Source organism: Leucopleurus acutus (genome assembly GCF_964270905.1).
Source record: "Leucopleurus acutus genome assembly, contig: HAP1_SCAFFOLD_29, whole genome shotgun sequence".
Lineage (NCBI taxonomy): Eukaryota > Metazoa > Chordata > Mammalia > Artiodactyla > Delphinidae > Leucopleurus > Leucopleurus acutus.
The window spans coordinates 1,604,337-1,619,487 of NW_028139225.1; the positions used below are offsets into that span (position 1 = coordinate 1,604,337).

At 44.5% G+C, this 15,151-nt stretch overlaps 1 long non-coding RNA gene across 1 annotated transcript in view; it reads left to right on the forward strand.

Annotated features, from left to right (window-relative positions):
• The window catches only part of LOC309978915, a 988,171-nt gene that overhangs the window by 113,042 nt on the left and 859,978 nt on the right, over positions 1-15,151 (forward strand). The window lies entirely within an intron of this gene.

Below are 15,151 nucleotides of genomic sequence, written 5' to 3' on the forward strand. Positions count from 1 at the left end.
TACTGTAAACGTGGTTCTTGTAAACAGAGCCGTCCCAAACTTTGGGGTGGCTGTGTCTTTTTGATTTTAATTTCCCTAAGCTATAGGACCATAAGTGGAAGTGCCCTAGGCTCTGTTGCTTTGTTTTTTAGATGTTTCAGGAAACACCATACACCTCTCCGGAGTGGCTCTTGGCAATTTACATCCCGCCCATCAGCATAACAAGGCTCCCAGTTCTCCATGGCCTGTCCTGCCTTTCTGGATTTTACACTTTTTTCAGATGGCCCTTTTGACCGGGGGGAAGTGAGACTTCATTGTAGTGCAGATTTCCTTTGCAAGCTTGCTTGGTTGGCCAAAAAGGGCGTATGCGTTTTTTCCCAGGAAAAAACGCATACGTCCTTTTTGGCCAAGTGCATCATTGTGGACGTTCTGCCTCTTTTCCTATGCTTTAAATGCAATTCCAGTCTACCTCCTGAAATCGGTTTCCTGCAATTCTGCCCCGCTTTCAAGTCCTCTTGGCAGCCTTACTTCAGTATATTTTTGGACGATAGCTGTCATTTATAACTCTGCAGGTTTGTGAATTACAGTGCCCCTGAGCTCCTTTCTTCAACTCGCTTTCTTGTGAGCTGGCCGCAACACCGCAGGATTGCTTCAGGCCCTAATCTGGTTCCGGCACGGCTCGCTGAGCCTTTGGTTAATTCCTCTTCCTGGTGGGAAATGAGAGTTAAAGTTGCCCGTCCAGACACCTCCACCTAGTCTCTCATTGGTTCTCCCTATTCCTGTTCATCTTCCTCAGAAATTGCAAATGGGCCAAACAGGAGGTTAAAGGCACTGACTCTCCACGTCGGGAGAGTGTTAGTAAAGCGTCTGGAATGTTGCACCCGAGTACCAGGGGACGAGAACTGAGACATATTGGAACATGTCTCCCGACCACACGGTTGATCATACTCTGGGTTCCATGTGCATGTTTTACCTGAAGGCAGAATCCCTTAAACCTGGAGAGTTGAGTCCCGTGGAATGGGTACCATGCAATATGACTTCAAAGGGTCTTCATTTGCTCACCAAACCTCTCCAATCCTATCACTGCTACGTTTATGCCCCTGTACACACGCTTGATTTTCTTTCAGAGACATAGCAATCCATAGGTTTTAAGATACTTACTAGTCAGGTACATTCTTAGGCGTTTAATATGGGGTGTTGAGTCCATTTCGTTGAGCAAGGAGTAGTTCTTGTCTATTCCATATTTGGCTTAAGGAACTTTATCTGTGCTCATTTCAATCTCTGGTTTGATGCAGCACCCCAACTCACCTTTCCCCTTAAGCAAGCATAAGTTGGTTTTCTAAATTTGAGACCCTGTTCTGTTTTGTAATCCAGTTCCTGTGTAGCCAAGTTTACATCCCATGTATTAGTGATATCTTATGATGTTTCTTTTTCTGTGTGACTTATTTCAGTTAGAATCATCATACCTGAATCCACTCATTATGCTGCTACGGGCCTGATGACATAGATTTCATTGCTGAGTGATATTGCATTGTACGTAAGTACCACAACTTCTTTATCCATTTTTCAATTTCTGCGATATTGAACTTGTACCGTAAACGAGGTTCTTGTAAACAGAGCCGTCCCAAACTTTGGGGTGGCTGTGTCTTTTTGATTTTAATTTCCCTCAGCTATAGGACCATAAGTGGAAGTGCCCTAGGCTCTGTTGCTTTGTTTTTTAGATGTTTCAGGAAACACCATACACTGCTCCCGAGTGGCTCTTGGCAATTTACATCCCGCCCATCAGCATAACAAGGCTCCCAGTTCTCCATGGTCTGTCCTGCCTTTCTGGATTTTACACTTTTTTCAGATGGCCCTTTTGACCGGGGGGAAGTGAGACTTCATTGTAGTGCAGATTTCCTTTGCAAGCTTGCTTGGTTGGCCAAAAAGGGCGTATGCGTTTTTTCCTGAATATATTCAGGAAAAAACGCATACGCCCTTTTTGGCCAAGTGCATCATTGTGGACGTTCTGCCTCTTTTCCTATGCTTTAAATGCAATTCCAGTCTACCTCCTGAAATCGGTTTCCTGCAATTCTGCCCCGCTTTCAAGTCCTCTTGGCAGCCTTACTTCAGTATATTTTTGGACGATAGCTGTCATTTATAACTCTTCAGGTTTGTGAATTACAGTGCACCTGAGCTCCTTTCTTCAACTCGCTTTCTTGTGAGCTGGCCGCAACACCGCAGGATTGCTTCAGGCCCTAATCTGGTTCCGGCACGGCACGCTGAGCCTTTGGTTAATTCCTCTTCCTGGTGGGAAATGAGAGTTAAATTTGCCCGTCCAGACACCTCCAGCTAGTCTCTCATTGGTTCTCCCTATTCCTGTTCATCTTCCTCAGAAATTGCAAATGGGCCAAACAGGAGGTTAAAGGCACTGACTCTCCAAGTCGGGAGAGTGTTAGTAAAGCGTCTGGAATGTTGCACCCGAGTACCAGGGGACGAGAACTGAGACATATTGGAACACGTCTCCCGATCACACGGTTGATCATACTCTGGGTTCCACGTGCATGTTTTACCTGAAGGCAGAATCCCTTAAACCTGGAGAGTTGAGACCCGTGGAATGGGTACCATGCAATATGACTTCAAAGGGTCTTCATTTGCTCACCGAACCTCTCCAATCCTATCACTGCTGCGTTTATGCCCCTGTACACACGCTTGATTTTCTTTCAGAGACATAGCAATCCATAGGTTTTAAGATACTTACTAGTCAGGTACATTCTTAGGCGTTTAATATGTGGTGTTGAGTTCATTTCGTTGAGCAAGGAGTAGTTCTTGTCTATTCTATATTTGGCTTAAGGAACTTTATCTGTGCTCATTTCAATCTCTGGTTTGATGCAGCACCCCAACTCACCTTTCCCCTTAAGCAAGCATAAGTTGGTTTTCTAAATTTGAGACCCTGTTCTGTTTTGTAATCCAGTTCCTGTGTAGCCAAGTTTACATCCCGTGTATTAGTGATATCTTATGATGTTTCTTTTTCTGTGTGACTTATTTCAGTTAGAATCATCATACCTGAATCCACTCATTATGCTGCTACGGGCCTGATGACATAGATTTCATTGCTGAGTGATATTGCATTGTACGTAAGTACCACAACTTCTTTATCCATTTTTCACTTTCTGCGATATTGAACTTGTACCGTAAACGAGGTTCTTGTAAACAGAGCCGTCCCAAACTTTGGGGTGGCTGTGTCTTTTTGATTTTAATTTCCCTAAGCTATAGGACCATAAGTGGAAGTGCCCTAGGCTCTGTTGCTTTGTTTTTTAGATGTTTCAGGAAACACCATACACCTCTCCCGAGTGGCTGTTGGCAATTTACATCCCGCCCATCAGCATAACAAGGCTCCCAGTTCTCCATGGCCTGTCCTGCCTTTCTGGATTTTACACTTTTTTCAGATGGCCCTTTTGACCGGTGGGAAGTGAGACTTCATTGTAGTGCAGATTTCCTTTGCAAGCTTGCTTGGTTGGCCAAAAAGGGCGTATGCGTTTTTTCCTGAATATATTCAGGAAAAAACGCATACGCCCTTTTTGGCCAAGTGCATCATTGTGGACGTTCTGCCTCTTTTCCTATGCTTTAAATGCAATTCCAGTCTACCTCCTGAAATCGGTTTCCTGCAATTCTGCCCCGCTTTCAAGTCCTCTTGGCAGCCTTACTTCAGTATATTTTTGGACGATAGCTGTCATTTATAACTCTGCAGGTTTGTGAATTACAGTGCCCCTGAGCTCCTTTCTTCAACTCGCTTTCTTGTGAGCTGGCCGCAACACCGCAGGATTGCTTCAGGCCCTAATCTGGTTCCGGCACGGCACGCTGAGCCTTTGGTTAATTCCTCTTCCTGGTGGGAAATGAGAGTTAAATTTGCCCGTCCAGACACCTCCACCTAGTCTCTCATTGGTTCTCCCTATTCCTGTTCATCTTCCTCAGAAATTGCAAATGGGCCAAACAGGAGGTTAAAGGCACTGACTCTCCAAGTCGGGAGAGTGTTAGTAAAGCGTCTGGAATGTTGCACCCGAGTACCAGGGGACGAGAACTGAGACATATTGGAACACGTCTCCCGATCACACGGTTGATCATACTCTGGGTTCCACGTGCATGTTTTACCTGAAGGCAGAATCCCTTAAACCTGGAGAGTTGAGACCCGTGGAATGGGTACCATGCAATATGACTTCAAAGGGTCTTCATTTGCTCACCGAACCTCTCCAATCCTATCACTGCTGCGTTTATGCCCCTGTACACACGCTTGATTTTCTTTCAGAGACATAGCAATCCATAGGTTTTAAAATACTTACTAGTCAGGTACATTCTTAGGCGTTTAATATGGGGTGTTGAGTTCATTTCGTTGAGCAAGGAGTAGTTCTTGTCTATTCTATATTTGGCTTAAGGAACTTTATCTGTGCTCATTTCAATCTCGGCTTTTATGCAGCACCCCAACTCACCTTTCCCCTTAAGCAAGCATAAGTTGGTTTTCTAAATTTGAGACCCTGTTCTGTTTTGTAATCCAGTTCCTGTGTAGCCAAGTTTACATCCCGTGTATTAGTGATATCTTATGATGTTTCTTTTTCTGTGTGACTTATTTCAGTTAGAATCATCATACCTGAATCCACTCATTATGCTGCTACGGGCCTGATGACATAGATTTCATTGCTGAGTGATATTGCATTGTACGTAAGTACCACAACTTCTTTATCCATTTTTCACTTTCTGCGATATTGAACTTGTACCGTAAACGAGGTTCTTGTAAACAGAGCCGTCCCAAACTTTGGGGTGGCTGTGTCTTTTTGATTTTAATTTCCCTAAGCTATAGGACCATAAGTGGAAGTGCCCTAGGCTCTGTTGCTTTGTTTTTTAGATGTTTCAGGAAACACCATACACCTCTCCGGAGTGGCTCAGGGCAATTTACATCCCGCCCATCAGCATAACAAGGCTCCCAGTTCTCCATGGCCTGTCCTGCCTTTCTGGATTTTACACTTTTTTCAGATGGCCCTTTTGACCGGGGGGAAGTGAGACTTCATTGTAGTGCAGATTTCCTTTGCAAGCTTGCTTGGTTGGCCAAAAAGGGCGTATGCGTTTTTTCCCAGGAAAAAACGCATACGCCCTTTTTGGCCAAGTGCATCATTGTGGACGTTCTGCCTCTTTTCCTATGCTTTAAATGCAATTCCAGTCTACCTCCTGAAATCGGTTTCCTGCAATTCTGCCCCGCTTTCAAGTCCTCTTGGCAGCCTTACTTCAGTATATTTTTGGACGATAGCTGTCATTTATAACTCTGCAGGTTTGTGAATTACAGTGCCCCTGAGCTCCTTTCTTCAACTCGCTTTCTTGTGAGCTGGCCGCAACACCGCAGGATTGCTTCAGGCCCTAATCTGGTTCCGGCACGGCTCGCTGAGCCTTTGGTTAATTCCTCTTCCTGGTGGGAAATGAGAGTTAAATTTGCCCGTCCAGACACCTCCACCTAGTCTCTCATTGGTTCTCCCTATTCCTGTTCATCTTCCTCAGAAATTGCAAATGGGCCAAACAGGAGGTTAAAGGCACTGACTCTCCACGTCGGGAGAGTGTTAGTAAAGCGTCTGGAATGTTGCACCCGAGTACCAGGGGACGAGAACTGAGACATATTGGAACATGTCTCCCGACCACACGGTTGATCATACTCTGGGTTCCATGTGCATGTTTTACCTGAAGGCAGAATCCCTTAAACCTGGAGAGTTGAGTCCCGTGGAATGGGTACCATGCAATATGACTTCAAAGGGTCTTCATTTGCTCACCAAACCTCTCCAATCCTATCACTGCTACGTTTATGCCCCTGTACACACGCTTGACTTTCTTTCAGACACATAGCATTCCATAGGTTTTAAGATACTTACTAGTCAGGTACATTCTTAGGCGTTTAATATGGGGTGTTGAGTCCATTTCGTTGAGCAAGGAGTAGTTCTTGTCTATTCCATATTTGGCTTAAGGAACTTTATCTGTGCTCATTTCAATCTCTGGTTTGATGCAGCACCCCAACTCACCTTTCCCCTTAAGCAAGCATAAGTTGGTTTTCTAAATTTGAGACCCTGTTCTGTTTTGTAATCCAGTTCCTGTGTAGCCAAGTTTACATCCCATGTATTAGTGATATCTTATGATGTTTCTTTTTCTGTGTGACTTATTTCAGTTAGAATCATCATACCTGAATCCACTCATTATGCTGCTACGGGCCTGATGACATAGATTTCATTGCTGAGTGATATTGCATTGTACGTAAGTACCACAACTTCTTTATCCATTTTTCACTTTCTGCGATATTGAACTTGTACCGTAAACGAGGTTCTTGTAAACAGAGCCGTCCCAAACTTTGGGGTGGCTGTGTCTTTTTGATTTTAATTTCCCTAAGCTATAGGACCATAAGTGGAAGTGCCCTAGGCTCTGTTGCTTTGTTTTTTAGATGTTTCAGGAAACACCATACACCTCTCCCGAGTGGCTCTTGGCAATTTACATCCCGCCCATCAGCATAACAAGGCTCCCAGTTCTCCATGGCCTGTCCTGCCTTTCTGGATTTTACACTTTTTTCAGATGGCCCTTTTGACCGGTGGGAAGTGAGACTTCATTGTAGTGCAGATTTCCTTTGCAAGCTTGCTTGGTTGGCCAAAAAGGGCGTATGCGTTTTTTCCTGAATATATTCAGGAAAAAACGCATACGCCCTTTTTGGCCAAGTGCATCATTGTGGACGTTCTGCCTCTTTTCCTATGCTTTAAATGCAATTCCGGTCTACCTGCTGAAATCGGTTTCCTGCAATTCTGCCCCGCTTTCAAGTCCTCTTGGCAGCCTTACTTCAGTATATTTTTGGACGATAGCTGTCATTTATAACTCTGCAGGTTTGTGAATTACAGTGCCCCTGAGCTCCTTTCTTCAACTCGCTTTCTTGTGAGCTGGCCGCAACACCGCAGGATTGCTTCAGGCCCTAATCTGGTTCCGGCACGGCTCGCTGAGCCTTTGGTTAATTCCTCTTCCTGGTGGGAAATGAGAGTTAAATTTGCCCGTCCAGAAACCTCCACCTAGTCTCTCATTGGTTCTCCCTATTCCTGTTCATCTTCCTCAGAAATTGCAAATGGGCCAAACAGGAGGTTAAAGGCACTGACTCTCCACGTCGGGAGAGTGTTAGTAAAGCGTCTGGAATGTTGCACCCGAGTACCAGGGGACGAGAACTGAGACATATTGGAACATGTCTCCCGACCACACGGTTGATCATACTCTGGGTTCCACGTGCATGTTTTACCTGAAGGCAGAATCCCTTAAACCTGGAGAGTTGAGTCCCGTGGAATGGGTACCATGCAATATGACTTCAAAGGGTCTTCATTTGCTCACCGAACCTCTCCAATCCTATCACTGCTGCGTTTATGCCCCTGTACACACGCTTGATTTTCTTTCAGAGACATAGCAATCCATAGGTTTTAAGATACTTACTAGTCAGGTACATTCTTAGGCGTTTAATATGGGGTGTTGAGTCCATTTCGTTGAGCAAGGAGTAGTTCTTGTCTATTCCATATTTGGCTTAAGGAACTTTATCTGTGCTCATTTCAATCTCTGGTTTTATGCAGCACCCCAACTCACCTTTCCCCTTAAGCAAGCATAAGTTGGTTTTCTAAATTTGAGACCCTGTTCTGTTTTGTAATCCAGTTCCTGTGTAGCCAAGTTTACATTCCGTGTATTAGTGATATCTTATGATGTTTCTTTTTCTGTGTGACTTATTTCAGTTAGAATCATCATACCTGAATCCACTCATTATGCTGCTACGGGCCTGATGACATAGATTTCATTGCTGAGTGATATTGCATTGTACGTAAGTACCACAACTTCTTTATCCATTTTTCACTTTCTGCGATATTGAACTTGTACCGTAAACGAGGTTCTTGTAAACAGAGCCGTCCCAAACTTTGGGGTGGCTGTGTCTTTTTGATTTTAATTTCCCTAAGCTATAGGACCATAAGTGGAAGTGCCCTAGGCTCTGTTGCTTTGTTTTTTAGATGTTTCAGGAAACACCATACACCTCTCCCGAGTGGCTCTTGGCAATTTACATCCCGCCCATCAGCATAACAAGGCTCCCAGTTCTCCATGGCCTGTCCTGCCTTTCTGTATTTTACACTTTTTTCAGATGGCCCTTTTGACCGGGGGGAAGTGAGACTTCATTGTAGTGCAGATTTCCTTTGCAAGCTTGCTTGGTTGGCCAAAAAGGGCGTATGCGTTTTTTCCTCAATATATTCAGGAAAAAACGCATACGCCCTTTTTGGCCAAGTGCATCATTGTGGACGTTCTGCCTCTTTTCCTATGCTTTAAATGCAATTCCAGTCTACCTCCTGAAATCGGTTTCCTGCAATTCTGCCCCGCTTTCAAGTCCTCTTGGCAGCCTTACTTCAGTATATTTTTGGACGATAGCTGTCATTTATAACTCTGCAGGTTTGTGAATTACAGTGCCCCTGAGCTCCTTTCTTCAACTCGCTTTCTTGTGAGCTGGCCGCAACACCGCAGGATTGCTTCAGGCCCTAATCTGGTTCCGGCACGGCACGCTGAGCCTTTGGTTAATTCCTCTTCCTGGTGGGAAATGAGAGTTAAATTTGCCCGTCCAGACACCTCCAGCTAGTCTCTCATTGGTTCTCCCTATTCCTGTTCATCTTCCGCAGAAATTGCAAACTGGGCCAAACAGGAGGTTAAAGGCACTGACTCTCCAAGTCGGGAGAGTGTTAGTAAAGCGTCTGGAATGTTGCACCCGAGTACCAGGGGACGAGAACTGAGACATATTGGAACATGTCAACCGATCACACGGGTGATCATACTCTGGGTTCCACGTGCATGTTTTACCTGAAGGCAGAATCCCTTAAACCTGGAGAGTTGAGACCCGTGGAATGGGTACCATGCAATATGACTTCAAAGGGTCTTCATTTGCTCACCGAACCTCTCCAATCCTATCACTGCTGCGTTTATGCCCCTGTACACACGCTTGATTTTGTTTCAGAGACATAGCAATTCATAGGTTTTAAGATACTTACTAGTCAGGTACATTCTTAGGCGTTTAATATGGGGTGTTGAGTCCATTTCGTTGAGCAAGGAGTAGTTCTTGTCTATTCCATATTTGGCTTAAGGAACTTTATCTGTGTTCATTTAAATCTCTGGTTTTATGCAGCACCCCAACTCACCTTTCCCCTTAAGCAAGCATAAGTTGGTTTTCTAAATTTGAGACCCTGTTCTGTTTTGTAATCCAGTTCCTCTGTAGCCAAGTTTACATTCCGTGTATTAGTGATATCTTATGATGTTTCTTTTTCTGTGTGACTTATTTCAGTTAGAATCATCATACCTGAATCCACTCATTATGCTGCTACGGGCCTGATGACATAGATTTCATTGCTGAGTGATATTGCATTGTACGTAAGTACCACAACTTCTTTATCCATTTTTCACTTTCTGTGATATTGAACTTGTACCGTAAATGAAGTTCTTGTAAACAGAGCCGTCCCAAACTTTGGGGTGGCTGTGTCTTTTTGATTTTAATTTCCCTAAACTATAGGACCATAAGTGGAAGTGCCCTAGGCTCTGTTGCTTTGTTTTTTAGATGTTTCAGGAATCACCATACACTTCTCTGGAGTGGCTGTTGGCAATTTACATCCCGCCCATCAGCATAACAAGGCTCCCAGTTCTCCATGGCCTGTCCTGCCTTTCTGGATTTTACACTTTTTTCAGGTGGCCCTTTTGACCGGGGTAAGTGAGACTTCATTGTAGTGCAGATTTCCTTTGCAAGCTTGCTTGGTTGGCCAAAAAGGGCGTATGCGTTTTTTCCTGAATATATTCAGGAAAAAACGCATACGTCCTTTTTGGCCAAGTGCATCATTGTGGACGTTCTGCCTCTTTTCCTATGCTTTAAATGCAATTCCAGTCTACCTCCTGAAATCGGTTTCCTGCAATTCTGCCCCGCTTTCAAGTCCTCTTGGCAGCCTTACTTCAGTATATTTTTGGACGATAGCTGTCATTTATAACTCTGCAGGTTTGTGAATTACAGTGCCCCTGAGCTCCTTTCTTCAACTCGCTTTCTTGTGAGCTGGCCGCAACACCGCAGGATTGCTTCAGGCCCTAATCTGGTTCCGGCACGGCACGCTGAGCCTTTGGTTAATTCCTCTTCCTGGTGGGATATGAGAGTTAAATTTTGCGCGTCCAGACACCTCCAGCTAGTCTCTCTTTGGTTCTCCCTATTCCTGTTCATCTTCCGCAGAAATTGCAAACTGGGCCAAACAGGTGGTTAAAGGCACTGACTCTCCAAGTCGGGAGAGTGTTATTAAAGCGTCTGGAATGTTGCACCCGAGTACCAGGGGACGAGATCTGAGACATATTGGAACACGTCTCCCGATCACACGGTTGATCATACTCTGGGTTCCACGTGCATGTTTTAGCTGAAGGAAGAATCCCTTAAACCTGGAGAGTTGAGACCCGTGGAATGGGTACCATGCAATATGACTTCAAAGGGTCTTCATTTGCTCACCGAACCTCTCCAATCCTATCACTGCTGCGTTTATGCCCCTGTACACACGCTTGATTTTGTTTCAGAGACATAGCAATCCATAGGTTTTAAGATACTTACTAGTCAGGTACATTCTTAGGCGTTTAATATGGGGTGTTGAGTCCATTTCGTTGAGCAAGGAGTAGCTCTTGTCTATTCCTTATTTGGCTTAAGGAACTTTATCTGTGCTCATTTCAATCTCAGGTTTTATGCAGCACCCCAACTCACCTTTCCCCTTAAGCAAGCATAAGTAGGTTTTCTAAATTTGAGACCCTGTTCTGTTTTGTAATCCAGTTCCTGTGTAGCCAAGTTTACATTCCGTGTATTAGTGATATCTTATGATGTTTCTTTTTCTGTGTGACTTATTTCAGTTAGAATCATCATACCTGAATCCACTCATTATGCTGCTACGGGCCTGATGACATAGATTTCATTGCTGAGTGATATTGCATTGTACGTAAGTTCCACAACTTCTTTATCCATTTTTCACTTTCTGTGATATTGAACTTGTACCGTAAATGAAGTTCTTGTAAACAGAGCCGTCCCAAACTTTGGGGTGGCTGTGTCTTTTTGATTTTAATTTCCCTAAACTATAGGACCATAAGTGGAAGTGCCCTAGGCTCTGTTGCTTTGTTTTTTAGATGTTTCAGGAATCACCATACACTTCTCTGGAGTGGCTGTTGGCAATTTACATCCCGCCCATCAGCATAACAAGGCTCCCAGTTCTCCATGGCCTGTCCTGCCTTTCTGGATTTTACACTTTTTTCAGATGGCCCTTTTGACCGGGGGGAAGTGAGACTTCATTGTAGTGCAGATTTCCTTTGCAAGCTTGCTTGGTTGGCCAAAAAGTGCGTATGCGTTTTTTCCTGAATATATTCAGGAAAAAACGCATACGTCCTTTTTGGCCAAGTGCATCATTGTGGACGTTCTGCCTCTTTTCCTATGCTTTAAATGCAATTCCAGTCTACCTCCTGAAATCGGTTTCCTGCAATTCTGCCCCGCTTTCAAGTCCTCTTGGCAGCCTTACTTCAGTATATTTTTGGACGATAGCTGTCATTTATAACTCTGCAGGTTTGTGAATTACAGTGCCCCTGAGCTCCTTTCTTCAACTCGCTTTATTGTGAGCTGGCCGCAACACCGCAGGATTGCTTCAGGCCCTAATCTGGTTCCGGCACGGCACGCTGAGCCTTTGGTTAATTCCTCTTCCTGGTGGGATATGAGAGTTAAATTTTGCGCGTCCAGACACCTCCAGCTAGTCTCTCTTTGGTTCTCCCTACTCCTGTTCATCTTCCGCAGAAATTGCAAACTGGGCCAAACAGGTGGTTAAAGGCACAGACTCTCCAAGTCGGGAGAGTGTTATTAAAGCGTCTGGAATGTTGCACCCGAGTACCAGGGGACGAGAACTGAGACATATTGGAACACGTCTCCCGATCACACGGTTGATCATACTCTGGGTTCCACGTGCATGTTTTAGCTGAAGGAAGAATCCCTTAAACCTGGAGAGTTGAGACCCGTGGAATGGGTACCATGCAATATGACTTCAAAGGGTCTTCATTTGCTCACCGAACCTCTCCAATCCTATCACTGCTGCTTTTATGCCCCTGTACACACGCTTGATTTTCTTTCAGAGACATAGCAATCCATAGGTTTTAAGATACTTACTAGTCAGGTACATTCTTAGGCGTTTAATATGGGGTGTTGAGTCCATTTCGTTGAGCAAGGAGTAGTTCTTGTCTATTCCATATTTGGCTTAAGGAACTTTATCTGTGCTCATTTCAATCTCTGGTTTTATGCAGCACCCCAACTCACCTTTCCCCTTAAGCAAGCATAAGTTGGTTTTCTAAATTTGAGACCCTGTTCTGTTTTGTAATCCAGTTCCTGTATAGCCAAGTTTACATTCCGTGTATTAGTGATATCTTATGATATTTCTTTTTCTGTGTGACTTATTTCAGTTAGAATCATCATACCTGAATCCACTCATTATGCTGCTACGGGCCTGATGACATAGATTTCATTGCTGAGTGATATTGCATTGTACGTAAGTACCACAACTTCTTTATCCATTTTTCACTTTCTGCGATATTGAACTTGTACCGTAAACGAGGTTCTTGTAAACAGAGCCGTCCCAAACTTTGGGGTGGCTGTGTCTTTTTGATTTTAATTTCCCTAAGCTATAGGACCATAAGTGGAAGTGCCCTAGGCTCTGTTGCTTTGTTTTTTAGATGTTTCAGGAAACACCATACACCTCTCCCGAGTGGCTGTTGGCAATTTACATCCCGCCCATCAGCATAACAAGGCTCCCAGTTCTCCATGGCCTGTCCTGCCTTTCTGGATTTTACACTTTTTTCAGATGGCCCTTTTGACCGGTGGGAAGTGAGACTTCATTGTAGTGCAGATTTCCTTTGCAAGCTTGCTTGGTTGGCCAAAAAGTGCGTATGCGTTTTTTCCTGAATATATTCAGGAAAAAATGCATACGCCCTTTTTGGCCAAGTGCATCATTGTGGACGTTCTGCCTCTTTTCCTATGCTTTAAATGCAATTCCAGTCTACCTCCTGAAATCGGTTTCCTGCAATTCTGCCCCGCTTTCAAGTCCTCTTGGCAGCCTTACTTCAGTATATTTTTGGACGATAGCTGTCATTTATAACTCTGCAGGTTTGTGAATTACAGTGCCCCTGAGCTCCTTTCTTCAACTCGCTTTCTTGTGAGCTGGCCGCAACACCGCAGGATTGCTTCAGGCCCTAATCTGGTTCCGGCACGGCACGCTGAGCCTTTGGTTAATTCCTCTTCCTGGTGGGAAATGAGAGTTAAATTTGCCCGTCCAGACACCTCCACCTAGTCTCTCATTGGTTCTCCCTATTCCTGTTCATCTTCCTCAGAAATTGCAAATGGGCCAAACAGGAGGTTAAAGGCACTGACTCTCCACGTCGGGAGAGTGTTAGTAAAGCGTCTGGAATGTTGCACCCGAGTACCAGGGGACGAGAACTGAGACATATTGGAACATGTCTCCCGACCACACGGTTGATCATACTCTGGGTTCCATGTGCATGTTTTACCTGAAGGCAGAATCCCTTAAACCTGGAGAGTTGAGTCCCGTGGAATGAGTACCATGCAATATGACTTCAAAGGGTCTTCATTTGCTCACCGAACCTCTCCAATCCTATCACTGCTGCGTTTATGCCCCTGTACACACGCTTGATTTTGTTTCAGAGACATAGCAATCCATAGGTTTTAAGATACTTACTAGTCAGGTACATTCTTAGGCGTTTAATATGGGGTGTTGAGTCCATTTCGTTGAGCAAGGAGTAGCTCTTGTCTATTCCTTATTTGGCTTAAGGAACTTTATCTGTGCTCATTTCAATCTCAGGTTTTATGCAGCACCCCAACTCACCTTTCCCCTTAAGCAAGCATAAGTAGGTTTTCTAAATTTGAGACCCTGTTCTGTTTTGTAATCCAGTTCCTGTGTAGCCAAGTTTACATTCCGTGTATTAGTGATATCTTATGATGTTTCTTTTTCTGTGTGACTTATTTCAGTTAGAATCATCATACCTGAATCCACTCATTTTGCTGCTACGGGCCTGATGACATAGATTTCATTGCTGAGTGATATTGCATTGTACGTAAGTACCACAACTTCTTTATCCATTTTTCACTTCCTGCGATATTGAACTTGTACCGTAAACGAGGTTCTTGTAAACAGAGCCGTCCCAAACTTTGTGGTGGCTGTGTCTTTTTGATTTTAATTTCCCTAAGCTATAGGACCATAAGTGGAAGTGCCCTAGGCTCCGCTGCTATGTTTTTTAGATGTTTCAGGAAGCACCATACACCTATCCCGAGTGGCTGTTGGCAATTTACATCCCGCCCATCAGCATAACAAGGCTCCCAGTTCTCCATGGCCTGTCCTGCCTTTCTGGATTTTACACTTTTTTCAGATGGCCCTTTTGACCGGGGGTAAGTGAGACTTCATTGTAGTGCAGATTTCCTTTGCAAGCTTGCTTGGTTGGCCAAAAAGGGCGTATGCGTTTTTTCCTGAATATATTCAGGAAAAAACGCATACGCCCTTTTTGGCCAAGTGCATCATTGTGGACGTTCTGCCTCTTTTCCTATGCTTTAAATGCAATTCCGGTCTACCTGCTGAAATCGGTTTCCTGCAATTCTGCCCCGCTTTCAAGTCCTCTTGGCAGCCTTACTTCAGTATATTTTTGGACGATAGCTGTCATTTATAACTCTGCAGGTTTGTGAATTACAGTGCCCCTGAGCTCCTTTTTTCAACTCGCTTTCATGGGAGCTGGCCGGAACACCGCAGCATTGCTTCAGGCCCTAATCTGGTTCCGGCACGGCACGCTGAGCCTTTGGTTAATTCCTCTTCCTGGTGGGAAATGAGAGTTAAATTTGCCCGTCCAGACACCTCCAGCTAGTCTCTCATTGGTTCTCCCTATTCCTGTTCATCTTCCTCAGAAATTGCAAATGGGCCAAACAGGAGGTTAAAGGCACTGACTCTCCACGTCGGGAGAGTGTTAGTAAAGCGTCTGGAATGTTGCACCCGAGTACCAGGGGACGAGAACTGAGACATATTGGAACATGTCTCCCGACCACACGGTTGATCATACTCTGGGTTCCACGTGCATG